Consider the following 12502-nt stretch of genomic DNA (forward strand, 5'->3'; position numbering starts at 1 on the left):
TCTTATCAACAGCATTTTCAGTTTTTCAGGGCTTGAGGTTCAGCCATTTAGATTCTGTTCACTATTCTATTGCTAGCAGGCATAAGGGAAGACAAGGACATGGTTTTTTGTTATAAGTAATCATGAAGAAAGGAGCCAGAAGAGCTATCTTTCAAGATGTTGCAATTAGGAAGTTGTCTTTTAAAAACACCGTGGAAGGTTCCTTGCTGTTTAAAATCATCATATTCCCCAGAACTTACAAAATGTCTGGCCACATTAAAGCCCTATCTATGATGATATCTCCTCTTGGCATGGAAATAACATTTAGTTCTTAAAGGTTATTTTTTCCCACCCTTTCTTTGATCTCTTTGAGGGTAAAGGCTTACTAGTAGTATCATGGAATCAAAATGTATGTACTGTTTAGTGACCTTTTGGGCAGAGTTCCCAACTGCTTTCCAGAATGGCTGGACCAATTCATGGCAGTACATTAGTGTGCCTCTTTTTCCTTAATTCCACCATTTTTCATTTTCCTAATCTGTCATCTTTGCCAATATGATGAGTGTGAAGTGAAACCTCGTAGTTGCTTTAATTCACATTTTGTAATTATTAGTGATTTGGTACACTTTTTCACATGGCTGTTGATAACTTGGATTTCTTTCTTTGAAAACTGCCTGACCATATCTTTTGGTCCTTATGTATCTCAGAAATGAGATATTTTTCAGATAAGCTTGCAGCAAAATTTTTTCCCTAGTTAACTGTTTTCCTTCTAATTTTAGCTGCATTGGTTTTGTTTGTGCAAAAACTTTTTAATTTTTATAATTAGAACTCTCCATTTTATCTTCTGTGTTGCTCTCCATTCCTTATTTGGTCATGAACTGTTTCTCTATCCACAAATCCAAAAGGTAATTTCTTCCTTGATTCTTTAATTTGTTTATGATATTATCTTTTACATCTAAGGAGTCTATCCATTTGGAGCTAATCTTGTTATATGATGCGAGGTATTAGTCTACGTCTACTTTCTGCTAGATTACTTTCCAATGTTCCCAGAAGTTTTTGTCAAATACTGAGTTCTTATACAAGTAGCAGGGGTCTTTGGGTTTATCAAACAATAGGCTACTAGGTTTGTCATAGGTATGTTATGTGCCTAATCTGTTCCACTGATCAACTTCTCTATTTTTTTAACCAGTGCCATATTATTTTGATTACCACTTTGTAGTTTAGTTTGAGATCTCTCTATCTAGTTTTTTCAATATTTCCCTTGAGATTCTTGACCTTTTGTTCCCCCAAATGATTTTATTACTATTTTCTAGCTCCATAAAGTAATTCTTTGGTAGTTTGTTACAGCTCTAAATAAGGTAATTGATATAGGTAGTATTGTCATTTTGTTATTTTAGCTCAGCTTTTCCATAAGTAGTTGTTATTCAGTTGTTTATGTCATGTCCAACTCTTCTTGACCCCATTTGGAATTTTCTTGGCAAAGATACTGGAGTGGTTTGCCATTTCCTTCTCCATCTCATTTTACAGATGAGGAAACCAAGGCAAACAAGGTTAAATAACTTTCCCAGAGTAAGTGTTCGACGCCAGATTTGAACTTGGGAAGATGAGTCGTCCTGACTCCAAGCCCAGTGCTCTATCCTCTGCACTGCTTAGCTGCTCATCAATGCAATCTACTATGATTCACAAAGTATTTATTAAGTACTTACTGTGGACATGGTACTGTACTGTGTGCTGTGAAGCTCCTGCCCTCAAAAAACTTACATTCTATTAGGGTTATCTTCCACCAACTTCTTGCATAAGATTTCACAAATCAGATCATAGTTTAAGCCAATATTGCCTCTTTCCATTTGGCAAGGAAATCAAGTGTTTGCCAGTTTAGGCAGTTTTTAGATGATTTTTTTTTCATTACAGTAATCATTTTGCTTAGGTTAAACTTCATTACCAAATTATGATAGTCTGTATTTTCTCTTCTGTTTTGTCTTGTTTTGTTTTCTTTCTCATGGTTTCTCCCATTTGTTATAATTCTTCTATGCAACATGACTAATGTGAAAATATGCTTAATAGGAATGTATGTGTAGAGGCCATATCAGATTACATGCTGTTTTAGGGAGGGAGAGGAGAGGGGGGGTAGAAAATTTAAAACATATGGAAGTGAATGTTGAAAACTGAAAATAAATTAATTAATTTTTAAAAATTATGATAGCCTGTATTGATGTCTGTTCTTTTAGATATTTTTCAGCTTGAGCAGCTTGTTAAAAAGGTCAGGTTAGAATGCCTCGATTTCATTTAGTATTTTTTCCTCTTTTTTTTTAATTCTTTATTTTTGTTTAGTTTAGTATTGATTTTGATCTTTGCTCTAATTAGTTGGTTATCTTGTCTGAGTGTACATAAACATCTGATTTGGAGATAATTGCTACATTGGCAACCAATCTATTTCTTTCTATTGAAAGTTATGATTGTTATAATATTTAATATTCTAACATATTATATTAACATTATAACATTATATTAACATATAAATATATAATAATATATAAATAAATATGTAATATGTGCAATAAATAAATAATACATAAAATTTATATAAATATATAGTTATATAACTTTCTATTGAAGTATAATCAATTTCATTTTTTTGTAATGTTATTTGATGCTTGCCATGTTCAGCTCCTCCTTACATTCTTCTTTTTTTCAGTATTTTTAAAATATTTATTTAATATTTTATTCCCTTCCCCCAATTATATTTAAAAACAATTTTTAACATTTGTTTTAAAATTTTTTTTTAAAAATAGTGACTTTATGAGAAATCAAGATATTATAAAACAGAATCAAAGGAATGAAAAAATGGAAGACAATGTGAAATATTGCCTCCCCTAGAAGACAAGCAATTTGACATAGGGTATACATATGCAATTATGCAAAACATTTCCATATTAGTCATGTTGTAAAAGAAAACACTGACCAAAAAACTCCAAGAATACTGAGATTAAAAAAAAGTACGCTTTGATCTACATTCAGACTCCATTTTTTTCTCTGAAGATGGATAAGATTTTTCATTGTTCTATCCTTTGGAATTGTCTTGGGTCATTATATTGCTAAGCATAACTAAGTCATTCACAATTGATCATCATGCAATATTACTGTTACTGTGTACAATGTTCTTCTGGTTCTGCTTATTTCATTTTGCATCAGTTCATGTAAGTCTTTCCAGGTTTTTCTAAGAGCATCCTGTTCATCATTTCTTAGAGTAGAATAGTATTCCATCATGATTATATACCACAACTTGTTCAACCATCCCCCAATTAATGGGCATCTTCTCAATTTCCAATTCTTTCCTACTGCTAAAAGAGCTTCTATAAATATTTTTGGACCTATAGGTCCTTTTCCTTTTTTAAAATCTCTTTGGGATTCAGAACTAGTAGTGGTATTGCTGGGTCAAAGGGTATGCATGGTTTTATATCCCTTTGGGTATAGTTCCAAATTGCTCTCCAGAATGGCTAAATCCATTCATAACTCCACCGACAGTATAATAGTGTCTCAATTTTCCCACATCCCCTCCACCATTTGTCATTTTCCTTTTCTGTGACATTAGCCAATCTGATAGCTATGGGGGGTAGCTCAGAGTTGTTTTAATTTGCATTCCTCTGATCAATAGTGACTTAAAGCATTTTTTCATATGGCGATAGATAGCTTTGATTACCTCATCTGAAAACTGCCTGTTCATATCCTTTGACCATTCATCAAGTGGGGAATGGCTCTTATTTTTAGAAATTTGACTCAGTTCTCTACATATTTGAGAAATGAGACCTTTATCAGAGAAACTTGCTATAAAAAATTTGTTCAGTTATGATTACTATTTCCCTTCATCCTGTTCCCCATTTATCATCCTCCTCTCTTTGTCTCCTTTCAATCTGTGTATCCTCAAAAGTGTTTTACTTCTAACTACTGCCTTTCCCAATTCTCCCTCTCTTTTGTCAGCACCCCCTTCTCTTATACCTTTTCCCTTCTACTTTCCTGTAGGGTAAGATAGATTTCTATACCTGACTGAGTATATATGTTATTCCCTCTTTGAACCAATTCAAATAGTAAGGTTCAAGCGCTACCCCCTCCCACCCCCACCTCCCCTATCTTCCTTTTCACTGTAAAAGCTCACTCATATCTCTTTTATGTGAGATAATTTACCTCATTGTATCCCCTTCTTTCAGTGTGTTCCTCTTTCTTACCCCTTAATTTTAACATTTTTAGATATCAACCCATCATATTCCACTCACATCTATGCCCTCTGGCTATGTATACTCCTAACTGCCCTGATAGTGAGAAGGTTCTTAGGAATTACAAGTATCACCTTCCTGTGCAGGAATGTTAATAGTTTAACCTTATTCAACTGCTTATGATTTTTCTTTCCTGTTTACCTTTTGTATCTCCTTTATACCTTTTATACTCTTCTTGAGTCTTTTATTTGCAAGTCAAATTTTCTATTCAGCTCTGGTCCTTTTACCAGGAATACTTGAAAGTCCTCAATTTCAGTAAATATCCATTTTCCCCCTGAAGGATTACCATATTTCCCCATGTATAAGACACAACTTAGTTTTGGGGCCCAAAATTTGAAAAAAAAATGTATTACATAAAGTTATTGAACTCAAGTTTTATTCATCTGCTCATAGCTTTCAGGCATCTTTTTGGGCAAGTCTGGTGCATGTACACATGCTTAGTCCATTCCATTTCATGAACCTGAAGCACCAACTGTGTCCTTTGAAATCAGTAACTTCTTTTTCATCAGCAATTCTTCTTGCCTCATGCTGAACCATCTTTGCGGACACAGGAATTCCAATTGCCCTTTGCTCTTCAATCCATATCTTCAATTCCCTCTCTAAATCAGGCCATTTTGCTGACTTGCCACTCATGGCCTTCTGCTGTAGTGTTTTCAGTAGGGTTTCTTCTTCCCATAGCCAGTCTTGGATTGTTTTCTCAGTTGGAGAAAGGCCAAATTACGTTCAGCAGCACGATTTCCATTCACTTTTGCAAACTGGATCACTTTTAACTTGAATTCAGCACTGTGTGAAAATCTTTTCTAAGCCATTTCTGGGCAGAACATGGCAAAATGTAACCTAATATACTGGTAACAAATGCAAAACAATAAGCGCAAAGACAACAAGCGCGAAAAAGTGGGAAATGCAAGTAAAAAAATCTCCAACAATGAGCGTGAAAAAGTGGGAAATGCAAGTAAAAACATCTACAACCACTGTGTAAGATGCACCCAGTTTTTAGACCCCAAATTTTTCATAAAAGGGTGTGTCTTGTACCTGGGGAAATACGGTATACTCAGTTTTGCTGGGTAAGTGATTCTTGGTTGTAATCCTAGTTCTTTTGTCCTCCAGAATGTCATATTGTGAGCCCTCTGATCCTTTAATGTAGAAGCTGCTAAATCTTGCGTGATCCTGACTATGGCTCCATAATATTTGAATTATTTCTTTCTGGCTACTTGCAATATTTTTTCCTTGAACTGGAAGCTCTGGAATTTGGCTATAATATTCCTAGGAGTTTTGATCAGCAGATTCTTACAGTTTGTATTTTACTCTCTGTTTCTAGGATATCAGGGCAGTTTTTCTTGATAATTTCTTGAAATATGATGTCTAGGCTCTTTTTTTAAAATCATGTCTTTTAGGTAGCCCAATAATTCTTAAATTATCTTTCCTCAGTCTATTTTCCAGGTCAGTTATTTTTTCCAATGAGATATTTCACATTTTGTTTTATTCTTTCATTCTTTTTACTTTGCTTTATTATTACTTAATGTCTCATGGAGTCATTAACTTCCGCTTGCCCATTTCTAATTTTTCAGGAATTATTTTCTTCAGTGAACTTTTCTATTTCCTTTTCCATTTGGCCAATTTTGCTTTTCAAGGAATTCTTTTCTTTGGTGAATTTTTATACCTTTTTATACCTTTTTTCTTGGCCAATTCTGCTTTTTAAGGAGTTCTTCTCTTTGGTGGATTTTTGTGCCTCTTTTACCATTTTGACTTATTTTGGTTTTTTAAGGTGTTATTTTCCTCAGGGGTGTGTGTGTGTGTGTGTGTGTGTGTGTGTGTGTGTGTGTGAATCCTTTACCAAGCTGTCTGGTTTTTTTTTCCTATAATTTTCTTTCATTACTCTTATTTCTTTTCCCAATTTTTCTTCTGTCTCTCTTATTTGATTTTTAAAATCCTTTTTGATCGCTTCCAGGAATTCTTTTTGGGCCTAAGACTAATTCATATTTTTCTTTGAGTCTTTGGTTGTAGCAGTTTTGACTTTGTTTTTTGAGTTTGTGCTTTGATCTTCCCTGTCAGCATATTAACTTTTAATGATCAGGTTCTTTTTTTCTTGTTTGCCCATTTTCCAGCCTATTTCCAGACTTGTGACTTTATGGTAAAGTTGGGTCTGTTCCTTGGGAGGAGGGAGCATTGTTCCAGCTTCAGGTTTTTTGTGCATCTTTTTCAAAACTAGTTCTATAGATCTATAAGTTTTCAGTTCTTCCAAGGTGGTATGATCTAAAGAAATTGTGTTTACTACCTTCCTGGCCTGTACTCTGGTCTATGAGAGACCACAAGTGCTCTTTTTTGCCCTGGGACTGTGATCAGGATTCCCACTCCTCTGTGGCTACAAGATCTGGTATTCTAGTGCTCCTCTTTGCCCTAGGACTGCAACCCAGATCTGTATATAGGCTGTGTAGCAAAGGCCAGCAAAGGGACCCCTGTAGTCTTTTTCTGACCAGTTGTCCAATCCTCTTAAACATCCATGGGCTAAGAGCTCCAGACACTGCTGCTGCCACTGTTGATTCAGTGGCAGCCAAGGCCTGCTGTTCATTTGCTGGGGGGCAGCCTGTGCTGGACTGGGCTCCACTCTCACCCTGGTATGACAGAACTTTCCTACCAAACTTCTAAGTTGTCTTAGTCTGCGAAATGGTTTCATCCTGTCCTTTTGTGAGTTCTGCCACTCCAGAATTTGTTTTGAGGCATTATTAAAAATTATTTAGAAGGGAATTTGGGGGAACTCAAGTAAAACCCCTTTTCTCTGTCATCTTGGCTCTCCTCACACTCTTCTTGAGGAAAATATTCATGATTCATATAGGTGTGTGAGACTTCTGTGTAATCCACAAGCTTTTGGCCTCTTTTTTTTTTTAAACCCTGAGCCATAATTTCCAACAGATTTTTGTTGTCCAACCCTATCCTCATCTTTGCATTGATGTCACTGAGTATTCACTTGAAGGGACTTGTCAAATTTTGTAGAATTTCTTTACCTATTTATCTTTCATAACTGAGTTAGGTGCATAAACTGCAGTTAGCTTGATGGTGGTCTTCTGGAAAATTCTCATTATGAATTCTGCTGTGCAAAATGATCAAGTGTTCCTTGCAATTGTATTTCTTTTTTGACTTTGGCTGCATGATAAAATAAATTACACCTTTCTTTTAAGTCTCCTCTCCAAAGAGGATCCATGAACCATTCTTCCGCTCAGTTGCAGCTTCCTTTTGTCTTCTACTTTTATTTATATTGATTATGTCAAGATTAATATGATTCACTTCCTCCAGAAGTACTTCTACTCATAGGTTGCTGGAAAGTTACCTCACACATAAAATGCCAACACCTCTTAATGCTTATAAATTTTCTAAAAAATAGTGTGATTCTTAGTTTCCATTGCCCTATTTTTTCCCTCACCACTGCTGAAGAAACAGAGTGAGCCATGTAGGACTGAGGGCCATTTTAAACTTTTCTTCATTCATAGGTTAACATGGACAAAGAATTCATCACCCAGTGACTACCCTTTTTGGTGTGGAAACTCTGTAATTTATTAGGTTGGTCCCTGAGAAAAACATCTATTACCTGGACTGAACTCAAAGCCTTTCTAGCAGAACTTGCCAGAATTTACATGCTGCTTATATTGCCTTTGTGTTTACATGCATATGTGAAACAACCTACATGAGGGATTAGAGTAGGATTTTGTAGATATTTCTAACAAATTCCTAAAAATATTTTATAGAACAGATACAAAATGTAAAGTCCTCATTTGGCCATAAAAGCTGGGCCCTACTGGGGGCAGTGAGAAGGGTAAACATAGCACCTCCTATCTTATTGCTCTACATTTCCAGACTCAGTGAGGGCAAAAATAGTGCCAAGTTTGCCCCAAATAAGACCCTGAGACATAGCAGGTTCCTGTCTTGGAACACACCACCGTGGTACATTTGGCTGTCAACCTCTTGTCTCTTTTCTTTGGGATGGATGCCCTCGCCTTGAGGCAGAGAAATCCAAGGTTTGTTCCCCTTGCCAATAACAAAAATGTTGGAAAGCATGGTGGCAAAGCTATTGCCATTGGTATATTCATGTGGACCACATCAAAGGAGGCTGGATCTTTCTCCCTGTTGGTGATCCTATTAGTTTGACCAAAGTTGGTTCCACCAATTACCATACATAGATTACCAGTATCAAATTTGATGAAATCCGTGATCTTACCAGTCTCCAGATCAATCTGAATGGTGTCATTCACTTTGAGCAGATTTGGATGCAGTTGGTGCATTGTGAATCATTACCTTTGTGTCCACAAAGGTCTTTTTCACTTTGCACAGTTCGTACTTTGCCTCTTCAGTTCTAATACAGTGAACAGCAAGGTGGGCCTTGGTGCCATATACCAGATGGAAATACTTGCTGGTCTTCTTACTGCTGATAACAGCCATGAAACCAGCAGAGTAGGTCATTCCCTGTATGGATCTTGCCATCAATCTTGATAAACTGCTGCATGCAGATCTTCTTAACCTTATCATCCATTAAGATGTACTTGAGTCAATTGTGGAGAAAGATGATGAGTGGGAGGTACCACCTCAGTTTGTAGGAGGATATGGATGGTCTGGGAGCAAATACACAGGTCAGCTTGTCCAGCATCAAGTGCTTGGGGATGGCCACATGCTTTGGGTGCTTCTTGGGCCCATGAGTCATGGCTTCAGGGAGCAAGGGAAAGGGCCCACTGCTTCCAGGCTGAGGAAATAGGCAAGGGACTATAAAATAGATAAAAGTTGAATTAGGATAGAGCTAAGATATCAACACATCTTAACCATCCTTAACCAAATACTCTCATTACTTGATAGAATTGGAGCTATTAGTATAGGTCTTTTCTTGAGTAAAGAGCTGTTATAAGTATCCATTCACTCAACAAGGATATATTAAGTGCCTTTTATATGCAGTGCTTACCTACATTAGTAGAGGTGATTCCTTACCAAAAGCTCCCCATCTCCCATCAGGTGGTAGGGATATAAAGGCAGAGACAGAATAATCTCTTCAAAGATCTTACTCTTGTGGCATAGATATAGACAGTGTCAGTTATTCAATAATACTGTTTGCTAGGCACTGGGGATACAATAAAGGGAAGAAGATAGTCCCTCAAGGAACTTCTGGTCTAACGGGGGAGATACCATGCAAACAACTTTTTTTTAAACAAGGTCTTTACAGGATAAACTGGAGAAAATCAATAGAGGGAAGCCATTAACATTACAGGGGTTTGGGGAAAGGCATCTTATAGAAGATAGGATTTTAGCTGGGACTTGAAGGAAGCCAAGAGGCAGGGATGATGTACTTCATAAGTATTCTATTTGATACTTATACTGCAATAATGCAAACATCTCACTTGGTTTCATAAGCTTCCTAGCTTAAGCGGGCGGAAAGGCAGGGTATCATTTTATTTATTATCTAGTGAAAGAATATAATATGTAATTTATGTACAGGAAGAATTCTTCTCAAGACATTGAACAAGTGGTCATGAGGTGGGCTGGGGCATATCTTCATCTCCTTACTGGGTTTCTGCACCCACTGAGGATTACAAGGAAGCCCTACTGTGTGCAGAGTGAACATACCACCTCCTGTCTTATTGCTTTACATTTCCAGACTCAGTGAAGGCAAAAACACTGCCAAGCTTGCCCCAAATCAGACTCTGAGACACAGCAGATTTCTGTCTGGGAACACACTACTTCTTGCATCTACTTCTGCCTGTTTCAGTATGGGTTTCCAGACATTTCCTAGGACATAACTACTTGACAGATAAAGAAGCTGAAATCTGTACTAGAAACTACAGGGTCAACCTTGAACCTTAAAATACCTACCTTCATGAATGGACCTCACTGTTATTCTACACATATTCATTTCTCAGTGGTTAGTATACTCCTACCCTATTTTGCTCCCTCAGTCTCTTATAGTGAATGCCATATTGCTAGAGAACAAATGCCTCTTCTGAACACTCACTGCCCACTCCTTCTTTCCTGGAGAGAGTCCATCCTCACTGTTCATAGACCTTCATCTTCCTATATTGACCTGGACTAGAAAAAAAGACTCTCTTTAATTTTCCCTTGGATTTCTTAACTAGGAGTTTGACACTGTAAGAAATACTTTATTATATTGTTTTTTTGAGATTTTTTGTTTTTAGTTTGCAACACTCGGTTCTACATAATTTTGAGTTCCAGATTTTCTTCCCCTCCTCTCCCCCCTCCATCCCCAAGATGGCATGGAATCTGATACATCTTCTACATATAACTTCACATTGAACTTATTTACACAATGGTCAGGTTGTAAAGAAGAACTATGACCAATGGAATGAATCATGAGAAAGAAGAAACAAAACCAAAAAAAAAAACCCCAGAAACAAAAACAAAAGAGAAAAAAAAACAAAGGGAAAAAAAAGGCGAGCATAAGGTGTGCCTCAATTTGTATTCAGACTGCATAGTTCTTTCTCTGGATGTAGATAGCTCTCTCCATCGTGAGTCCTTTGGAGTTGTCTTTGCACCTTGTATTGCTGAGAAAAGCAAAGTCTGTCAGGGTTAGTCGTCACAGAATCCATATATCTGTGGTTGTGTATGATGTTCTCCTGGTTCTGCTCCACTCACTCAGCGCTATATCGTGTAGGTTTTTCCAGGTTGTTATGAAGTCCGTATCATCCCCATTTCTTATAGTACAATAGTATTCCATTACATGCATATACCACAGCTTGTTCAGTCATTCCCCAATTGATGGGCATCCCCTCGATTTCCAATTCTTAGCTACCACAAAAAGGGCTGCTGTTAATATTTTTGTACATATGAGTCCTTTTCCCACTTGTGTGATCTCTTTGGGATACAACCCTAGAAGTGATATTGCTGGCTCAAAGGGTATGAACATTTTCTATAGCCCTTTGGGCATAGTTCCAAATTGCTCTCCAGAATGGCTGGATCAGTTCACAATTCCACCAGCAATGTAACAATCTTTAATCTTCCCACATCCTCTCCAGCATTTATCATTTTCCTGTTTTGTCATTTTAGCCAATGTGACAGGAGAGATGTGGTACCTAAGAGTTGTTTTGATTTGCATTTCTCTAAACAGTAGTGATTTTGAGCATTTTTTCATATGCCTATAAATATCTTTAATTTCTTTCTCTGAAAACTGCCTGTTCATATCCTTTGACCATTTCTCAATTGGGGAATGACTTGTATTCCTATAAATTTGGTTCAGTTCCCTGTATATTTTAGAGATGAGGTTTTTATCAGGGACACTAGTTGTAAAGATTTTCTCCCAATTTTCTGCTTCCCTCCTAATCTTTGTTGCATTGGCCTTTTTTATGCAAAAACATTTCGATTTAACATAATCAAAATTATCCATTTTGCATTTTATAATGCTCTCTATCTCACTGTGTCATGAATTCTTTTCTTTTCCATAAATCTGATAGGTAAACTATTCATTGCTCTCCCAAATTGCTTATAGAATCAGACTTTATTCCTAAATTGTGAGCCCATTTTGACTGTATTTTGGTATATGGTGTAAGATATTGGTCTATGCCCAGTTTCTGCCCTACCATTTTCCAATTTTTCCAGCAGTTTTTGTGAAACAGTGAATTCTTAGCCCAGAAGCTGGATTCTTTGGGTTTATCCAAGAGTAGATTGCTATAGTCATTGACTTCTGCGTCTTGTGTACCTATCCTATTCCACTGATCCATGACTCTGTGTCTTAGCCAGTACCAGGTAGTTTTGATGACTGCTACTCTATAGTACAGTTTAATATCTGGTATGACTAGGCCACCTTCCCTAGCATTTCTTTTCATTAATACCCATAGAGAGCTAGCTCTGGGAAAGTCCATTCTGGGATATAGATACAGGTCACAGGCCTGTTCTTGCCCTTGGGCTGATAACTCAACACCTGGGCTCTCCATCCCTCCCTCAGCATACATGTGCTGTGCAGGATGAAGGCTCTTCAAGTCTCGTTGGTACACGTGTTCTCTCCAAAACCCCCATGGCACACAGTTGCTAAATACCACCCGTGGGCTATTAATACAATATTGTTTATGGTAAAGGTAAAAGGGGAACAAAAGCACGTGGAAGTTGTGCATTATGCAAATGCCTCACACATGGATTTGTTGATTCTGCTTGCCTAAAAGGTATATAAGCCCTGTCCCTCAGTTAAATAACTATTTATTTAAGCTGCTCTTTACTCTTCTGCCTGGCCTGTGTTTTGTGTTTTTCTTTTCACTCTCCACAGCATTCGACCA

At 37.0% G+C, this 12502-nt stretch overlaps 1 pseudogene; it reads right to left on the reverse strand.

Moving 5' to 3' along the window:
• Window positions 1-8098: 8098 nt before the first annotated feature.
• On the reverse strand, window positions 8099-8937 carry LOC118832150 (annotated as a pseudogene).
• Between the last annotated feature and the right edge of the window lie 3565 nt (window positions 8938-12502).

The sequence above is a fragment of the Trichosurus vulpecula genome, chromosome 9 (genome assembly GCF_011100635.1).
Source record: "Trichosurus vulpecula isolate mTriVul1 chromosome 9, mTriVul1.pri, whole genome shotgun sequence".
NCBI lineage: Eukaryota > Metazoa > Chordata > Mammalia > Diprotodontia > Phalangeridae > Trichosurus > Trichosurus vulpecula.